The sequence below is a fragment of the Diabrotica undecimpunctata genome, chromosome 5 (genome assembly GCF_040954645.1).
Source record: "Diabrotica undecimpunctata isolate CICGRU chromosome 5, icDiaUnde3, whole genome shotgun sequence".
In the NCBI taxonomy this organism is placed as follows: Eukaryota; Metazoa; Arthropoda; class Insecta; order Coleoptera; family Chrysomelidae; genus Diabrotica; species Diabrotica undecimpunctata.
In genome coordinates, this window is record NC_092807.1 from 78928588 (window position 1) to 78935721 (window position 7134).

A 7134-nucleotide genomic window follows, 5' to 3' on the forward strand; every position below is an offset into this window, starting at 1 on the left:
TTAGTCATCGAGAAATTTCACAAATAGGTACTTGGTTAATGTAGTTAAATATTTTATGGTGGTTATTTATATTACTTGCTTTAATTATTTTCAAACTTAAAAAAGTATTTATTATAAACTTGGAAATGGCTAGTTTTCGTTTTATTTATTATTATTTTTTGTTAAAATGTATATGCACTTAAACATTTAGTCTCTAAATGTACTAACATCGAGTAGAGTAGTCGTGTAACAGTTTAAGAAAGTAGAAGCCCTTCGGTAGGATTATAATAAACTACATAAAATTGTAATTTTGTCGTTGTAATTTTTCAATTCCTGCAATTTATGACGTGCAATATTTGTTTCATAAAGTAGGTAAATTTAAACTATAATAATTTATGGGAAGCGTTTAAAGAAGTAATCGCTAACCTTAATTAGAATACGGCACAATAAGAAGATGAAACTTACTGTATTTTTACTTATTATATTCACAAAAAGAATATCCAACGTAAAATTTAACAAGTTTTAATGTAGTTGTACTGAAATTTGACTTCTTATTACGATACCGGATCCTGTAAAATTTTAAATACATTAAATCTCCCGTAAATTATTAAACTTATTCTTAGAATAAAATAACAAACTTCTTAGTAATTCGGTACAATATACCGTTCACAATTATGTGATAATGTGTAGGTGTCAAGATTGCACGGTCATGTGCCATAAGGTTTCATCTTTCATATAAACATCGATAGTTTTTAACTTTGGGTGTATTTGATTCCACCGTGCTGTAACCGATCCAACTTGAAAAGTGTTATTTTACATAAAATTAGAACGTTGGCCCTAATAATGACCTATAAATATACATTGTTAAAAATTGTATACATTTATCAATTTAAAACGTTCTTTGTCGTCTTCTGATCTTTATCTCCATTCGTTCCTAATTAAGCACATGTTATCCACAGGATACCTCTCTCATTTTTAAATCATTACTCTTTTTGCCTTTTGCCATGGTTTTCTTTATTTTGTTTATTCATATCGTTTTTACTCATAACAAATATTGGGTAGATTATTGTATCATTAAACTTTCTCCTTATATGTCCGTATCATATAAGTTGTCTAGTTATTTTAGCGTATATAATGACGTATGTTAATTCCATTTTGTTTAACAATAAAACAGCAAAACTTCTACAAAATTATTTCTATCTTATCACTACAGCTGTTTGGGAGAGTGCCTTTCTCAAGTCTCAAGTTTCTCGAATCCATCAATCATCCATTGTATTTCTTATACTTTCATTTAAATCCTCTCCAATCAAAGATTTTGAAGCAGCTTTGCTCCATAGTCCATTTTTGTTGCTTTTTGTCACTGTTTCTCCTTTCTCTTTATCATTATCAATACGTAGCGCTACAACACTGGGTAGGTCTTCACTGATTACAACTTATCTCCAAGTTGATCGATTTTCCACGAATCTGCAATCAAATGAAATGTTCATTTTTTGAGATATGATTGGATGTTTTCTCTCCATTGTATACTGACATGCCCAAGTGGCATTCTTCTGTGCTAAGTTCCTTCCACACCAGTTCTACCAGTTTGACATCTTGGCGTCTATGCACGTGTCCGATATACCTTAAGGGATTTATTTTCCTGAACAATATCTTTATGCGAGCTTTCTTTATTCAGTATGTTTTCTTATTCTATACGGATTTGTAGCGATATGATAATGAGTTCTTAAGCTATTTTTTTGTGGCATTTTAAAGTAATTACTATTTAAATGGGAATAAGCCACAGTTAAAGCTTAAAGTTAGTTTATTGACGTTTCAATTTCCACTTCGGAAATCGTTCTCAAAATACAAACATTAGTGAGAATGATTTCCGAAGTGGAAATTGAAACGTCAATAAACTAACTTTAACCTCTAATTGTTGCTTATTCCCATTTAAATAGTAGTTATGATAATGGAGTTAAATAAAAATTTCTGATTATTTTCCTTTCAAATATTCGGAGTGCTTCCTTATTTGTTTTAGTCATTCTCCATGACTCACATCCATGTATTAAAATAGGTCTGAAGTTTGAATTATGCTCTGTATTTCTTTAGTGACATTATTGTTAACCGTGATTATTAATCAAAGATATTTAAAATGTTCCATACTTTTGAAATTATAGTTGTTAACTTTAATATTTTATCTAGATGTATTGAATTGCTTTCTTCTGTTGATTTGCTTGTATTTGGTTTTTATTTTGTTGATTTTAAGTGAAACATTTTTTGTGCTCTCTTCACTTTATTGAAGTTTGTGGACGGAAGAGTTTATCATTAGAGTTATGGGTTCTATATCATTAGCATATGCTAGGAGTGCTTTGTCCCTTGGGCCGTTAATGGATTACATCTTAAATAGGCGTTATTTCTATTTTAGTAAGCTGTTCATTAATTTTTTGATTATTGGAATCGAGAATCTGTATTTTATTCGACTGTTTTATAACACAGAGTTTCTTGGAACATATTTTCATCTTTGGTTTCCAGTATCATTATTACAAGGATTTTGCTGGATATGGACATAGTGAACCCGGTGGTATGTACATGATGTTTTCATAACCAACGTTCAAAAATTTTTCTTACTGTAAATTTATGATTATTTTACTAGGAAATATAGTGTTGTTTAATAATAATAAAGTTCAAGCAACAATTCCTATATGCATTAACTCGGTAATGATAATTCTGCTCCCCGATACCAGGTAGCAGTCCCGAAAACATTAACACTGCTACACTCATGCTTCTCATTATCCAACAATTAGCCCATCCAGAACTATAAGCCTTATTATGACACTGATATTGCTGCTGCTCCTCATAAGTGAATAGAATATGCAAGGAAGGTTTTGACAATTTAATAGGATTTTGTGTGTTAGAATATTATTTTTCCGAGAAAGTGAAGAATATCAATTTGCTATCCAGATTTAATCCATAAATTATTAGAATGCTATAAAATAATGATATTAGCATAAAAAAAACGGTCTAATAGTCAGTAATAAAGCATATAAATGTTCTTTAACATACAAAAGAGATGACGTAGAGTAGGGCATAACGTAACAATAGACCCATATAATTTTAAAGGATTGCAACATTTTAGATATCGTAGATAACGTTGTAACATAAGAAATAAAAGGGACTATTCAGGTAGCTAACTGATGTATATATAACTCTTATAATACTTTTAAATTAAGAGGTCTAATACGACTTTCTTAAATCAGGATATATAAAACAGTGATTAAACCAGTGCTAATGTGTGGATATGTGGCCAGAACGCTAACAAAACAATGTACGTAAAACTCAGGTATTAATTAGATCAGGATTGCTAGAAAAGCCATCAGAAGTATTCTCCGACTTACAAAGGTCCGCGTACTAACCAATACCAAACGGAACTAATGCCAAGGCCAAACACATATATAAAGACAACAACGTCGTGTAAGAAGCTAAATCTCAATGCTAAAGTTGCGCTGGCTATATCCAAAGGCTCTATAATAACTACATTGCCAAGTTAAATTGGGAGGATGCCCCAAGAGAAAAAATGCCTTTAGAACTTCCACAAATGAAGGGGGAAGGTAACATGAGGTCAGATTTAGGAATAATGAGACTATCTACCGACCCATCATATTTATCAACACATGCCTGTTCAACTACCTGCTATCCTACCTATAGTCAATACTCATCTGTTGGGGACTATCAAATCAATTACATGTAATCAAACAAACCAGGCTTAAAAAAAGTTATCTCAGGAAAGGCACTTTTAAAACGTTATTTACGTGACTTATTAAAATTTAAATTTTTAATGAAAAGTAAAAGATTAGCCATTTGTTATGGGGTTCAGAGAAGAACCTTCACGATGTTAATTTTTTGAGATATGATTTGGATGTTTTGCATCTACCTTAAGCAATTTATTTTCCTAAACAATATCGTTACAAGAGCTTTCTTTATTCAGTATGTGTTCTTCTTCTATACGGATTTGTAGCGATATGATAATGAGGTTAAAACAATTTTCCTATTATTTTCCTTTCAAATATTCGTAGTTCTTCCTTATCCGTTTTAGTCATTGTCCATGATTAGCATCTATGTATTAAAATAGGTAAAAAGTTTAAATTATGATCTGTATTTCTTTAGTGGCATTATTATTAACCGTGATTATTTATCTAAGATATTTAAAGTGTTCCATATTTACGAAATTGTAGTTGTTAACTTTAATATTTTATCAAGATCTATTAAATTGGTCTCTTCTGTTGATTCGCTTGTATTTCTTCTTAGCTTGACGAATTCTTCTTTTTTCATTCTGTGAACTACTAGTGGGTTCTTTTTACGGAATTTTTTCATCACGGTTAGGTAATCATCAACGGTATATAAACGTTGTTGAAATTTTAGGGCATTTTCAAAATCTCCATAATCACTACCATTGGGTAAAAGCTATGACTAGGAAAGTAATAGCGTAATGTAATTTTTTCAATGGTAGGATGAGTTTCCAAAATCATTTTCAGAATCAAAACTATTTTAATGCTGCGGTTTTGGCCGCCACAAGAGTCTGACCACAAAATTACATGTTTTGCAGAAGTAACATTTTCTTCAATGTGTTTCTTAAGACAAATGCCTACGTCCTGGGCTCCCCGACCAGCTTCACCTTCTATCCAAATATAACAATGACCTTTTTTATCCTTGGCGCTATGGATACCAAGGTTGTAAATACATAATTGACGCTTATAATATACAATATTTATTAGAATTCTCGAAAGGAGAAGAGTTTTTCTTTAAATCAAAAGAAATTGTTTCCACTTCTGGTTGATCGTTGCTTATCTTCATGTCTAGCTTTCTTTCTTCTAAGTGCACATTTTTTCTTTTTTTAACGCTTAATTGTTCGTTATCTGCGCAATTTTTAATTTCTAATTCGAAACAATCACATCTACTACAAGTATCTTTTTTCAACTTTTTTCTTTGAAGATTAAATCGTGTTAAAAACATTTTTTTGTAAAACGAAAATATAACAAGGTCATTGTCTGCTTCTTTAATATACAATTCATACATTTTACTTAATGTTATGTCTTTTGTTAAGTATTCTCTTTCTGTGTTAGCTCTTCTGTAATGTGACTATTATAGAAAAATTTAAGCAATAACTGAAACTACTTCTTAACCTAAACGCCTCAACAAGTTGCCAACGTCACCATTGTTAACCACGGGTATGTACATATGTTGCCAAATATTCGATTTACAATCATTAAAATGCTCGCAAGAGGCGCTTGGTCCAAAACTAATACACAAAAATTAGTCGCTTGCTCTAGTTATGCAAAATTCAAAATCCAAAATAAAAAGAAAGGTACTTAATCTTTTTAAATATATCTGGTTATCCGTTACTAACAGGTTAATGGGATTTATTACGTAGATAGTTTATGCTTTTTTCTATCTTCATCTTTAAGTTACATCTTCTATCAAAGGTTGGAAATCATCATGGCTATACGGACTCTGTTGACTGCCGCTCTATAAAGTTCTACACTACTGCATTCAAACCATTCCCTTAAGTTTTTAAGCCAGAATATTCTTCGTCTTCCCACATTTCGCTTTCCTCGGATTTTGCCTTGCATAATAAGTTGTAATAATGCGTATTTTTGCCCTCTCATCACATGTCCTAATTACTCAAGTTTTCGGCTTTTGATAGTTAATAATATTTCCGCCCCATTTCCTATCATTCTAGTTACTTCCACGTTTGACATTCTTTGAATCCATGATATTCGTAGGATTCTTCTGTAACACCAAATTTCAAAGGCGGCCAACTTATTCAGATGGACTTGTTTTAGTGTTCACGCTTTCAAGCCATAAAGAAAAGTAGAGAACACGTAACATCGAAGCATTCTCAGGCTCTAACTTTATATCTCGAAAACAAAGAAACTTTTTAAGTTTAAAAAATAATGCACGTGCTATTTCAATGCGTGTCCTAATTTCTTTTGTTTGGTCTACATCTGATGTTATCCTGTTGTTCCTCTTTTCCACCAGAAAGCGCCATAATCCACAATTTAAGGAAATGGGGCTGGGTCTAGAGATGCATAACGCCGTTCATATAGCAATTTGTTGTCACATGTTTATAGTTTTTCAAAAAATGAACTCCGATTTAAAGATTAAAACGTAAAACAAAATATAAAAACCTACTGAACCTTATTCAGAAAAATTCAGAAAAGAATAACTTTTGTGAAAGATTGTGGGACAGTCATATTTTAAGATAAAAACTTCAATTCAGAGAGTGGACATTCTTAATAAATGTATAATCTAATATGGAAGCATATTTATGTTTTACAGACTTAGAAAGCACTGAGCACACAAGTATTAATTTTTTTATGTACTAGGTCGTAAAATAAGTATACTCAAAACAAATAAATATTATCTACCAAGTATTCTACTCCACTTTATTATCAATGCATCAGATATATTATAAAGATTTCGTCGTAGTTGTAAATTAATAGGAGATAAAACCAAATGTAGAGCATATAGTGAAATCTGAATATCTTAGAATAACTATATCGAGCGGGAACATTATTGATGAGCAAAAGGGAGACCCATCGCTGAGAAAGTGACAAAGCAATTGGCAAAAGCAAAGGGTACTTTGTACTAAAGTACCCATACTCTAAAGCATAAGCAGGTCTTTTCGTACTCTTTTAGTAAGTGATAGATTCGACCGTTACTTGATGGAAATTCATTTTATCTAACAATTAAACAGGTATGCGTTTACACGTCATATTTTGTAACTGAATAAGTTGAGGAGGGGATAACTGTTTGTCTCAAGTTGGTCATTCAGAATTATGTCTGTATTTTTTAAGTTGCTAATTTCCATAGATTCTAATATTCATGGAATCTACAGATATCTTAAGGCCTTTATTATAAATACACTCCTTTAGTAAAAAAAATATATAAATAGAACCTAGAATACGCCTGTAAAAGTATGTAACCTTTGATCTCTGGGATAAACCCATCTCCTGAACAATGGTGCCGATATATGTAGGTAAAATTTTCTACACCTATTTTAACCTGTTTATTTCCTCAATATCAATATATATGAGTTGTAACCGATACCACAAACTCATTTACTTATAGAGACTATATATTGACTATAGTTATTACTATACAAATCTGACTCGAAAT